At 46.1% G+C, this 13,750-nt stretch overlaps 1 protein-coding gene across 1 annotated transcript in view; it reads left to right on the forward strand.

Annotated features, from left to right (window-relative positions):
• The first annotated feature begins 192 nt into the window (after positions 1 to 192).
• Positions 193 to 13,750, forward strand: part of NFAM1 (NFAT activating protein with ITAM motif 1) — a 73,608-nt gene continuing 60,050 nt past the window's right edge. The window contains exon 1 of the mRNA XM_033116080.1: positions 193 to 328. The gene's annotated coding sequence lies outside the window, so the exon portion shown is untranslated. The remainder of the gene's footprint in view (positions 329 to 13,750) is intronic.

Below are 13,750 nucleotides of genomic sequence, written 5' to 3' on the forward strand. Positions count from 1 at the left end.
AAGGACTGAGCACCCCCGAGTGCGGGCTCCATTCTCTCATGCATCTCGCCATCACAGTGCCCTGACTGGGTCCCATCCACTCTGATCGCCTTAGCCAGCGAAGCACACGTGCAGTAACTACCGCCAGCTGCGTTTTAAGCACGATCCTTCCACTGGGCTCCTGTTCCGTGTCTCGGAATTCCTCCTCAGGTGAAATCGCAGCTCAGTCTCCATTTTAGGGTCTGCAAAAGTCTCCAGGCTGAAGGAGGCACAGAAGGTCAGAGGACCTCACATGGGCTCCAGAAAAAATGTCATCCAAGCCGCTCTTGTCGCAACTGTGTTAACAGAGGTGAGTAATTGATCCAATCCCACAGCCAGGGCCAGGCGGGTGGGGGAAATGCTTCTCGCAATTCGACTCGATTCTTCCGCCACCCACCAGCCCCCGCCTTCCTTTGGATGGTTTCATGACTGTGATTTGCTTCCAAGTGCCCGCAGTTACGATAGCGGGGCGGGAGCGGGGGGCGGGGGGGGGGAACGGGGGGGCCGCGAGCCGGCAGGAGGACGGGCCTGCGGGCGGCCACGCGCTCGCGGGCTGCGGTGGGGGTGTGTGGCGAGAGCGCGCGGCGGGCACGCGCCCGGGGAGGCAGTCGGGGCGCAGGGAGCTGCTGGCGCCGGGCGCCGACGCTGAGCGGTTTGGGTGTGCTTGTGTGTGGAGGCACCCCCACCCCAGTCTCGCTCCTTCTAGAACCCCTTCGGAGCGGGGCGCGTCTTGTGCGACGTGTTTTGGCGAACGTGCTTCCTGAAATGAGGGCGGTGGGGCGGCGTCTGTTGGAGGCTTTTGGGGTGAGTTAGAGGAAGACCCCGCCGTTCCGCAGACCCTGAATTCGGTCCCTCGCAAGCGGCTTGGGCGGCGCAGGCGGTGGGCCGCGTGCAAGGACCGAGGCGGGCGCGGCGGGGTTGAGGGTGAATGAAGCAAAAAAGGGAAAGACGCGGCGAGGGGCGTTGGACGGCGCGGCCCGGGCGCGCGCCACCCCAAGTGCGCGGCACCGCGCAGACCTGGGCGGCGACGACCTCAGGCGCCGGCCCGGCCCGGGGAAGCCTGCAGCACCCCCTGGCGGCTCCCCGCCTTACTGGAGCCCTGCCCGCTGTCCTCCCGGCCGCCCGCCGTGCGGGACCCGGGCCCGCACCACCAGAGCGTCCCGCGCCTTCCAAAGCCGGCGTTCCCTTCGCACTTAGCTGCTGTTGGTTTGGCCTTAATTAAAGAGAAAAGGGCAGAAGGGCCCCGTACCCACCCCCGCCCCCGTGTGAGAAAATGGAGAGAAATACGCATACACTTCGGTGGGGGCTTCCAAACGTTTTTGGTTCAAGGACCACTTCTGGGTCAAAGACTAAAGAACATCCTTGCCACTGTCCTGTGCCTTAGGAGCTTCTCCTGTCCGTAGGATTCGGTTATCAAACACTTACTTGGAAAATAGGGGAGCTCTAAGAAGCTGCTTCCTGAACATCGGAAGGTGTAACCCTATTCCCTAACTCTGCACCCTCTTTGTTTTCTTCACTTACCCCCGTTTGCAGTTACTTTTTTGTCTTTGGTCTGTTTTACCTCTTTTTGTCTTTGGTCTGTCAGCACCACTGACTTACCCACCTTAGTCTGATTCCCCATTGTTAGTACCCGGCCTGGCACAGAGCTGGCTGTCAGCAAATGTGTGTTGGAGGAGCCGTCTCAAGAAGCTGTGCGAGGTAGAACCAGCTTTCATTTCGTTTGCTGGCTGTCTCTGCACCCCGTATTTGTCCCCTCTCCCTCGGATCTCCTCCGATGCCCACGGTATTCTCCAGTCCCCCTGGAGTCTACATTGTGCCCTGTGTCTGAACTGGGCTTACACATTCAGTGCATATATTTTTTTGACAAGCTACCAAACCTTTCCAAGAATGTTCTGAAATCTGTGTGCAAGGAGCAGAGGCAGTGTAGGAAGGAACAAACCTGCCCCCTGCTGGGCTCTGCCGCGGACTAGCTGGGTCACTGAACTGAACACTATGTCCTCTTTTATAGTGGGTCATAGTAATTCTTCCCTCAGCAGGAAGATAGAGTGAGGTCGTAATGGACAGCGTTTATTGAGCACCTGCTATATCCAGTACAGTTCTTAGAACTTTGTTTGTATCAAATCATTTAATCAATGAGATAATGCTAGTAGGTGCTTGGCTCAGTGTCTGCCATAAAATAAATGGTATAGATAAAAATAACTTTAAAAAATTGTTCAATGAAAAAGGAGACCATACATAGAAACTTATTAATGCTGCTTTAGCTTGTTGGAAGTATTATTTATTTAAACAGTTAAAACTCTTCTATTTCACTATGTAGATGACAACATACAATGTTCAAAGGTTACATTTTTTATTACTTTGTAAACTTCTTGGTGTGATGTATTTTAAGCTTAAGAATATTTCAAATTATTGTAAGCTTCATAAATTTCATTTGAATATTTATATTTTGCCATTATTGACATATAATGCATAAATATTTTTAAAATGGAGCTAAATACCTAAAATGTAGAATTAAATAAAGTAGTACATATACAATATTTAGTTTTGATATAATAGTGTGCTCAATATATTGCGGCTGTTGTATTATTTCTATTATCAGCTTGACCTCTGAAATAAACTGTCAAAATAAAAACATCCATGAGAGGCATAATTATTTTAAAATATTCTTGAATTCATTAGAACCAGTAAGTACAATGGTGAAACATGAAATGGGAGACACCCGTTTGCTTGTCGTTCCATAGACTGTTCTGAAAGAGCATGTCTGAGAGTTTTATAAAGGTGGTAATGTAACCTACACAGCTCCGAAGAAATCTGCTATGTCTGTAGTTTCCGTCTTCCAGACGCCCACCCTCCTTGAGGAAGTTTGTATATTTAGTCCTGGTATCGCCCTGGCTTTTTTGCACCTGTTGAAATGAGTAATCAGAAATGCTCCAAAATGTGTTACTCATAAGAACTTAAGGGGGTGAGTTACAGGATTTTAACTTTTGGGAAGGCAAGAAGGCTCCCACCTGTAAGGTAAAGGTTGGTTTATTTTGGAGGCTGAAGCGAGTTGGTTTTATGGGTGATTTACTACTGTTCATTAAGAAATTTCATAATTAAAGATACATCTAATTATAAAAAAGGAAGCATGTGTATTTAAATGCCAAATGTATCCAGTTCCTGTGAATTTGGGTTTTTGTTTTCCTTTGTTTTGGTAGAAAAATAAATTATTGAAATCTTAAACAGGAAACATGTGAGGGCAACCTGGGTGCTTGTCTGTCTCTCCTTCTCTCTCTCTCCATGGCCTCTTTTCCTCTCCCCCTCCCTCAATCTTTCTGTCTTTCCCCATCCCTCTTCCCCTGTACACATTTTTTCTTTCATTTTCTTTGTTTAGAACACCCTTATGGAAGTGATGAATGTTTTATATTTGGTTTAAAATGATTATGTGCTCAGTGCAGTACTTTATTTTTTCAAATATGAACAAATTTATTACCAGTTGCTATAGACGCTGTCCCCATGTCTTTATGAACAGACTTGCTCTGCCAGAGCGCGTGGAGTTTGGACCTGCCTAGCTACTCACTAGCTCTGTGATCTTGAGCAAGCTACTCAACCTTTCTGTGCCTTGGGTCCTAGTCTGTAAAATGGGTACAATAAGATTCCACTCCAAAGGAGCCTTGGGGGTGGAATGAGTTAATCAGATAAAGCAGTTAGAATCATGCCTGGTGTACCATAAATATTATCTAAAATTATTACAGTACTCGTGCTTGACTTTGAAAAGCATAGTTGAGCCTGTTTTTCTTTCTTTTAAAAAAAGGATTATGTAAACTCTACAACTGACAAGCACGGAGGACACCTGGTGAAACATGGTCTCTCCCACGCTGCCCCAGCCACCCAGGCCCACACCTTGCATCTTGTACTTTCCATAGTGTATCTTGGTGAGCACATGTCAAAGACAAAGCCGGACATTAGTGAATGTGGTACAAACAGATTTTATTCTGTAACCACTGCATCCGGGACAGAGCTGAGGTCCATTCTGACTTGTGCAGAGGTGACCAGGCATTTTAAAGAGAGAATAAGGGAGTGTTCAGGGGAGTGAGTCAGAGAAGTGAAAAATTACCAAAAGTGAGTAAGAGGGTTGGTCAGTGTCGATGGGATTAGATCAGCTGTGTCTGCTAACTGGCAATTGTGGAAGTTAGGTTTCCGCCTCCCACAGAGACTAGGGGGCAGCGGTCCTGTCCCTCCTGATGATGACGTTTCAATTGAATGGCCTTCAGGTCCCTGACAGTGACACTCCTGGGTTGTGGGAGACACATATACATCTCAAAGGGACAGCGATATTCCATTTCATGGCTGGTGGTCCCCTATTGATGGACATTTGGGCCCAGTGTACTGAAGGTTTTATAAACCCACGCTGTTTTCGAGAAGACAACTATTAAATGGAGATTGCTTGCTTCAAAAATGATCAATGCCGCATGTAAAGAAATAATCTGAGGTTGAGTTTTTTTAAAGATTTCTCCACTATTATTCCTCTCCTAGGACTAACCTCATAAGAACGTGTGTGGGGAATGGATTTTTACCGCACACCCTGTGCCCTGTGCCTTGGGTTCAAATCCTGGTTCTGACACTGATAACCTGTGTGGTTGTGACAAATCACTCTTATTTTCTCGGTGCCTCAATGTTCGCATCTATAAAATGGGATGATAACCTCTTAGGGTTATTGTGAAAATTAAGTTAATTAATCCATGTGAAGCCCTTAATAATTGTTAACAGTTTAATCCAATTTCTTATTACCTCCCACGCACAGGCCTAGGAGAGGATCAAGGATTGCGGTGTTGTGCTTTTGTACCTTCGGTCTGCAATATCTATCCTATTTCTGTATCTTAAAAACCTCTCCAGCGTTCACTGATGATTTCAGACATAACTGTACCCTAAACCCCTTGCTGATTCACTGACGTGCCATTAGTATCCCATGTATATTATGGAATTTACGTTAGTTCTGCACGTATTACAAGTTGGAGGTTCTTATCTAATCTTAGCTACTCTTCTTTTCAATCCCCCCAACTCAACGAACCTTGAAGCATTTGCTGAGGGTCTCAGCCTGTATGGGAAGCACAAATCAGGTTAGATGATGCTTTCTTTCACAAAGAGTATACGGTTCCATTATGGCCACTAGGTTTCACAACTTTTACCAAGTGCCGCAAGGTATATAGCACAGGTAATGACCTTGTTTCAGTACGTTCCTGGCAATCTAGAGGAGTCGGTATCTTCAAGGAAGGAGAAGGGGGTTGAGGTGGGTCTTCAAGAATGCTTAGCGTTTGATTGGTGGCCTTGGCAGGAGACAGGTGCCCAGGGCAGAGTGAGGAAGAAACCAAGCTTGTCTATGGGGAGAGAATTCCTATCTGGGGTTGGAGGGACAGGGTGGGAGCCAATCATGGGGACTTTGGAAACTAAACAGCTCTTTAGATATGACAAAAGAGGAAGTAGCCTCCATGTGTCTTAAGCAAAGTCTTAGGTAATTGTAGCCTCTTACCGTGTTTCCCCGAAAATAAGACCTAGCCGGATAGTCAGCTCTAATGTGTCTTGGAGCAAAAATTAATATAATATAAGACCTGGTCTAATTTTACTTATTTTACTATAAGACCGGGTCTTATATGATCGGGTTTTATATAATATAATTTTTGCTCCAAAAGACGCATTAGAGCTGATTGTCTGGCTAGGACTTATTTTCACGGAAACACGGTACTATAAGAGCCTGTGTCAGGATAAGACCGGTGGGATTGTGGGCCTGGAAATTTTTTGTAAGAACCAACTTTCCTTTTAAGTATTTATTTATATCTCAATTTTCATCCTTCAGCAGTAGGAACAGTGAGTAGAATTGAGATTGTGCCATATTTACTCTCCACTTCATGAAAAAAATGCTAACGTCCCCAACCCGTCACACCTGACTTTGGCCTTTCTTCTCTGGCAGTTCTCTCCATGAATCAGGACCCGGTTCTCCCTTCTAAGAACACATTTCCATTGCTGAACAGCCAGGCATTTGCTCACTAAATACAATGTATTCTTGTTTCTGTGGGCTTACTGTCTCATTGAAAACTGACGTATAAATACCTAAATAGGGTAGACCAGGAGTTGGCAGACTTTGTCTGTAAAAAGCCCGATAATAAACATTTTAGGCTTTGCAGTCATATGTCTCTGTTGAAAGTATTCAGCTCTGTCACTGTAGCAGTGACAGAAAAGCAGTCATAGACAATACGTAACTAAACACGAGAGCACAGCTTCACTTTTGGACACTGAAATGGACATTTCGCATGAGTTTCATGCGCCACAAAATTTTCTCCCTGTGATTTTTGTTCACCCATTTAGCAATGTACAAACCACACGAAGCTCGCAGGCCACAGGAGAACCAGGGGCCCGTCACTGGTTGACTCCTGGAATGGACCATGATAAAGGTTTGTACAGAGTGCCAAGGAGCACAGAGCAGGCAGGGGATGCTTCCAGAAAGAGTTTTACACAGGCTTGGAAAGTTAAGCATTTGTTGGCCTGGGGCCAGTAGGAGGGGAGGTAAGGGTGGATAAGGACAAGTGAGTTGTATTCCAGGCTCCTTGAGCAAAGACAAAAGGACAAAAAGGCCTCAAGTGTGTGGAACCATGACTGGTTGGTGTGGCTGGAGCACAGGTAATGGGGACAGGAGTGGCCGGAAGTGGGCAGGGAAATGGGCCAAGTTTTGCAAAGGGCCTTTATTGCCGCGCTAGAGAGTTTGGCTTTTATTTCATAGGCAATGGAAACCTGGAAAGTTTCCCAGCAGGGAAGAGGTTCAAAGTGGATCTGTGTTTTACATAGACATCGGGGGGCCGGGGCATGGAGGCCGGGTTAGAGGGGGGCATGGGAGCAGGTAGGGGTCCGGTTGGGCTGTCGGGGTAGGACCTGGGTGTGAGGGCCATCTCCAGAGAAAGGGTTGTGGGCAGTGCCAGAAAGGAAAGGAGCTTTAGTTGGAATCCAGGGAGTGAAGCCAAAGCTAGGAGCCAGAAATATAACCTGGCAGGGCACTGCCTGCAAGAGCCAGGATTTTGGGGAAAAGATGTCATTTTTTAAATTATAAAAATAACACGTAATAATTTTAAAAAAGTAAAACAATGTGTATGTGTATAGATATACGTATATGTGTGTATATCTACACACACACACACACACACACACACACACACACACACACACACAAAGTCCTCCCTCTAGAATCAGACTTTAAGAGATTTATAGAAATGTAAAACGATGTCTGTATAGGAGGGAAGCAGGTTGGCGTTGCCTCAGGCCAGGGACCCCTGCCGGGCCTCCAGGCAGGGAAGCTTCCTCAGCTCCTTGCTGCCTTTCCCTTTCCATTCGTGTATACTCGTTCGTGTATACTCGTGACACTGGACAGTTCCTGATGAGTTACTTATCCATGTGCTGCTTTCTCTCTTCCACTAAACCAGCAGTTCCCAAGCGTTTTGGTCTCAGGACCCCTTCAGACTCATAAAAATTGAGGACCCCAGAGAGCTTTGGCTGATGTGGATTACGTCTATCGAAGTAAAGCTGAGAAAAAAAATATATGTATTAATGCACTTGAAAATAATAATGTCCATTAGATATTAACACAAGTAGCATATTTTAATGAAAGATAACTATTTTCTAAAACAAAAAAACCTGCAGGGAGTGAAGGAAGGGACATTGTTTGATTTTTGTCAATCTCTTTGTGCTAGAGACACAAAGCTTGTAGCCTTTGCTTGTAGTCATTTTTTTTTTATTATAGTGGTAAAATATCCATAGCATAAAATCGACCATTTTAACCATTTTTAAGTGTACAGTTCAGTGGCATTAGATACATTTGCATTGTTGTACAACTGTCACTGCCATTTATCTCCAGAACTTTTCCATGTTCCCACACTGAAACATGTACCTGTTAAATCCTAACTGTAACTCTTCATTCGCCTGACCCTTTTTGCTTCTAGTTTTGTCCAAATAATAGAGACAGGTATCCCACTTTCTGGGATAATTATTTTCTTCTCCTTAATTTAGATTTTCAGAATATCTACTGTTTCCATCACCAGAGCACACATTTTGAAGGTCTCTTGTGCTGTCACACAGAAGCATAGGACATACTCTCTGCCCTCAGGTAGCTTGGTTTTAATTAGATGGGAACATAAGATACAACGCAATTTATGTGAAAATGTTTATTCACTTAGAAAATATTTGTTGAATGTCTGTATTTCATTGATTGCAAAATGCCTATTTTTCTCACATTTTAACATTTCTCGAGATGAATTGCACTATGAATGGATATCATACTCGAACCATCATTTTTTTTTTTTTTCTTTCTTGAATACAGTTTGTGTCAGGTACCTTTCAAAGTGCTGGAGATACAGTGATCAAAACAGACAAAGGGACAGTGGAAAACATGTAGTAGTCACACACTAAATCTTTGTTTCTTATTTCTTTTTCTTTTTCTTTTTTTTTGCCTTATTTCTTTTGAAAACTGGCGAGTATGCAACCTAAAGCCCCGCTTAGGACTTTCTGCATAGCTGTCCTCTCTCCGCCCCCTCCCCCACCTCACAGGGGCTTAAGCGTTTGAGATCTTAGATACAATAGAATTAAATGTTCATTGCCTTCTGAAAAGTAACAGTATCTTTTGTTTGGTTAGCACTTTACAACTTAGCATTTCTATGTGCATGATTTAACAAATACTTACTGAGTGAGTGAATTTTCCCAGGGAATCACAGCATCCCTTTGAGACAGGCCGGTGACGTTGCATCACCACGGGGATGACAGGGATGAAGGATTTGTCCAAGGTCACCCAGCTGATCGGCAGCCCCAGGACGATAACCCAGGTCTTCGGACCCTTGTGCGGGTATACTCAAAGTCCAGCTCCTGTGAAGAGTCTCCTATGTCTGACCAGTAAATATGCAGGAAATCTTAGCATTTCTTCTCCTTCTAATCGAGGGTCCATTTTAAGATACCCTCCAGCTTCGATGTAAGTTGAATAGTTCAAAGTGGAGGCTACTCTCTCTGCAGTTTTAAAATAGGCCATACAAGCTTCTGGGCTGCATATATATTCATAAAATAACTAGTATTTCTTAGTGGTAAAATGGAGGCTAATTTTTATGGAGAGGGAAATGGGGTCAAAGACAACGAGACCAGGACATACCAGGAGGGTGACCTAGAAGCTGAAGCTGTGATGGCACCAGGTCCGCAGGGTCCCTAGTGTTTGAAGGCCTGTGTGCACCATCCCAGACTGTGCTGGTCATGTCTGGGGAAGGGCTCTGCGTGACTTGGGGGTAGGACAGCAGGTGGATTTTACCCTTGAAAATGTAAAATCTTTTAATTATGTGCCAAAGTGCAGCACTGGTGATCCACAGGGTCTTGAGCGATGAGAGTTTAAGGGCCGCTCTTCCTGCCGCGTCTTTGTTCCTTCCTTCATTTCATCAGGCGAATGTTTGCTTTTTTCTCTTGATGCTTCCTTTTGTTTTCACTTCTTCCTCAGACTTTCTCCATCCTTGCGGACCCTCCTCAAGTCAATCTGGTACTCCTTTTTAATCAAGAAGAACCATACAAAGGGGAAATTCAGAACTGGCAGGAGCCAGAGGGCCGGGCGAGAGCCTGACAGGTTGTTAATCCTCCAGCTTTGCATCCAGTGTGGGGATATGGGCCAGGCATCCATTCGGTGAGCGTGGAAAGGGTCCATCTCAGCACTCGTGGATGACACTTTCCTACTTGGGTGTTTTCAGCATCAAATCCGATCATAGGTGTAAATCATTAAATGCTACGTCAGTGGAAGTTCTGAAATAAGGTAGCCACTAACATTCAGAACCAAGTTTTTATCTTAAAATAGATTACGTTCATCTTTCCTGATTCAATGTCAAAAATTTTACAGACTTTCTGGTTTTTTGGAGAAGCCAGCATAATTCTAAGCCGAATAAAGTAGGTAAGCCCAGCAGCTAAGACAACCTAAAATGCTACATAATGTTTTTATCCTATTTAAATACAAATCAGAACAGGATCAAGGGAGAGAGGCCCAACTCAGAGCGCAGAGTATCACCTACTTCATTCCAGCACCAAATGTATATGTGATAACTTGAATTTCTGTGAAGTCCTAATGAATATATTCATGATCTTCTCTCTTCGGGTGAAATTAACATTTCTGCATGAACCAGAAATTAATTTTTTAATTTTACCTTTTCTCTCCTATGGCAGCGATTTCTCATGGCTTTGATCATGCCTGACAGCTCCCCCTTTCCGTGTCTGGCTGGCACCTCTCCCCTGAACACCCTCGTGTGCCCAGGTGCCTCCGCGTCGCTGCTTGCACATCCATCTCAGGCTGTTCCCGTCCACACATCTCATCTGGCCCGCAGGCCTGCTCGTCTCGCAGTGATGGCAACACCCCGTGTCACTCAGGCTCGAACCCTGACACTCATCCTTTCTTCTCCTTTCTTCCCCCAGAGCCAGTCTGTCCCGAGATGCCACTGACTCTGCATTAAAATGAATGCAGGATCCGTCCACGTCTCACCACTTCTGTTCCTGCCTACTAGTCAGAGCCACTTCATGTCTCGCCTGGAAGAGTGCCATCGTGCCTCAGTCTGTCACCCTGCTTCTCCTTTTGTCTCCTAACGTGTGTTCTCAACACAGCAGCCAGAGTGATGCCCTCTTCAGAACCTTGCAACAGCTCCTTCTTTCCCTCTAAATGCCAGCGTCCTCACATGTCTACAGCCCCTCTCGATGCGCCACTGGTCCCAGTACCTCCCTGAGCTCATCTGCTGACCTTGACCTTGCTTGTTGCCTTCCAGCCATGTTGGCCTATGAGAATGGACCCAGCATATTCTGTTCTGGGCCCTTAAACCACAAGTCCCCTTTAATGAGTGGGTGCTCGCCTGTCCTAGTTGTCCACGTGACCAGCTCTACCACCTTCTCCGAATCTTTTCCTAAATGTCACCTCCTCCCCAGGTCTACCCTGACCATCTGACTTAAAATCTCTCTGCACTGCAGCCTCTAGACCCCTCCCACTCCCTTCTACCTTCCCCTTTTCCTTTGATTATCACTTCCGCACATTCTACAAACAGAGTTGAAGTGCTCTTTACGTCTGTTCTTTGTGACGTGTCTCCCTCTGCTGGAGTGGAAGCTCTACAGTAGTAAGGGTCTGTTTTGCTCACACCGCATCCCAAGCCCCTGGTACCTAGTAGGCCCTTCATAAATGGACGCTCACCTTGACCATCTCAGGTGCTGCCAACCTGCGATCAGCACTAGCTTCCTACCGGGATCAAACCTTGGGTTTCAGACAGGTTTATTCTCAGAATTTCAGCGGGGTTCTGTGTTGGAGTGGGAGGGATGGTGGGCGGAACTGGGAGGCAAGGATGTACTGGACATTTGGTCATGAAGAAAAAAAGGATTTGTTGTTCCAAACGTTTTGTTCATTGGGATTAATGAGTCAAAAATTCTAAAACATGGGATAAGGAGACATTTCCCTAGGATGGGGGAGGGGAGCAGGGCACATTCGGGATTGGGATCCCGTGCCCTTTCCACCATCTGTGGGTCTTGTGAGGTTTCGTGTGCTGTGCCCATGTGCGTGTTTGTGAAGAGCATTGCAGAGCCCTCGCTGGAGTCTCAAATGACCGTGACCCACAGAGGGTTACAAGCCCCTGGCTCAGGACAGCGTCAGGTGCGTCTGCTGAGTGCCACGGACCCCCCGCCACCTGGGCACGTCTGTGAGAGTCACTGTGGATCCTTCCTGCCTCCCATTCCCCCCTTGGAAATGGTGCCGTAACTTCATGGAGAGCTACTTTGTGAGGGATGGAGCACAAGCGGACGCACTCGGGCTCAGAAGCAGAATGGCCCAGGTTTGATGGCCTATGTGTCTGCTGTGTGACTCTAGAAGAGTTACTTTACCTCTCTGAGCCTCAGTTCCTTCACTGTAGAATGGGGATGAGTTTGTGTTGAACAAGTGGCACGTGGTAGGGCTCTCTTCACTGAGATAGTATGGTACGGGGACAAAGTATCCTGTAGGAAGGACTTGTATTTCAACTTGAAAAGTTATGTTATAGCATGAGGTGTGAAGGGCCTCCTCAGAATGGGCAGGGCTGAGTTCTGGAAACGTCACATTTAATCCCGTTTCTGTCACAGAGGACTGGACTGTGCCAGTGTTGAAACCCCAGTTGTTTAGACGTCAGTGAATATCTGACTTGGAAGATTTGGTTCCTGGAAGGCTTTTCAAAATTAGGTAGAAGTATGTGTAAAATATGAAGTACAGCAACCAAATACTTTCCCCAATGAAACACACAATGTCTTTTATACCCTCATCAGTGATCCTGAGAATATTTACATTGGTCATATCGTTAATCAAGAAAAACTTTTGGAACTTCTGTTAAAAAGAAAGCTCAGAGGTAGTCAGAGCTACACAGCAAATTAATTCCTTTGTGGCCATGTTTGAGTGTTGTTTCGATTTTGGTCCTAAACTATATTACTTATTTTGATCAATATCCTTATTAATCAGACTGGGTTATAATGACTTCTGCATATTTCCAGAAATTAAATTCACCTCTCAAAGATGAAAACTTGCCAGTATTGAGGAAAGTTAAAAGTGTGCCCTGTTCTGGTTTCATAAGTGTATACATTTATCAGAGAGTTTTATCAACTGGTACACTTTGAAATAAGCACATATAGCGGGGGTCTAAATTATACTCCAATAATTATTTAAAGGAAGGTAAAGAACACCTCAAAATAGGCCCCCTACACTCTGAAGGCAGCGCCCCAAATCTGGCCAGAGGCATTGCTGCTAACATCAGTGCATACTTGTGAAGTAGAATATTTCTTTCGAGTCCCCAAATGATGTAAATGATGTTGGATCTGCCGGCAGTTTCTGAGTATGGGCCGGGATCACGTCTTGTGAAGCCAAAGAATGGACACACGGACCAGGAGAGGCAAAAGGTTGTAAAGGAAAATAGTTTATTAGAGGCAGGAGAAGAGGTTGCAGCTCCCGAGAGGGAAGGGGTCCCGAATGGGGGTGCCCAGTGACTGAGGCAAAAGCTCTTCGTTTTATACCTTCCCCTGCCTGCTTGGGGAAGGGGGCTGGAGCCTTCTAATGGAATTCATCCATCAGGTTTGTCCTGCTTGCTCATCCTGAAGGGATTAACGAACCAACCCATTCCTATCTATCAGATCTGCTCCTTCGGCCAGAAGGGATTTGAGATTATGTATTAACCTCAAAGCGTATTCTCATGTCCCTGTCCTGGAGTGAAGGAGACATTCCAGGGCCTGGAGTTTCAGGACATGGCTGCTTTTTTGTTTATTCTACCAGGGACCCCCCTGTCTACCTAGCAACATGCTAACTAACCTGTCTCACTTGGAAAGGATCCGCCGTGTGCCAGGTATGCGTTGGCACCTGTGTGCACAGGCCCCACTACTGTCCCTGCAGGTTGGTGGCAGTGGTGGAGCCGGTGTGTGTCCACCCTGCTGTGAGATGGTGCCCTCAGTATTGAGCTAGTCCCCACCCCACCCTGCCACCCAGATCAGAGATAGGAAAGGCCACGTGCTAAAGCCAACTTCCTCATGGGACCTGCCTTTTAGTTCCCTGGGCCGTGCAGTCAGGCTCCGTCAGCCTCAGGATTTCCTTCCAAAGGGAATACTTCTGTCTGAAGAACTGTTCTCTGACTGACTGCGTGGGGGCACTTCTGGAAAGGGTGGTGGAAGCCGCTCAGCACAGCTCTCTCCAGTGAACTGGGGGCCTGGGTGA

This window comes from Rhinolophus ferrumequinum, chromosome 10 (genome assembly GCF_004115265.2).
Source record: "Rhinolophus ferrumequinum isolate MPI-CBG mRhiFer1 chromosome 10, mRhiFer1_v1.p, whole genome shotgun sequence".
Classification (NCBI taxonomy): domain Eukaryota; kingdom Metazoa; phylum Chordata; class Mammalia; order Chiroptera; family Rhinolophidae; genus Rhinolophus; species Rhinolophus ferrumequinum.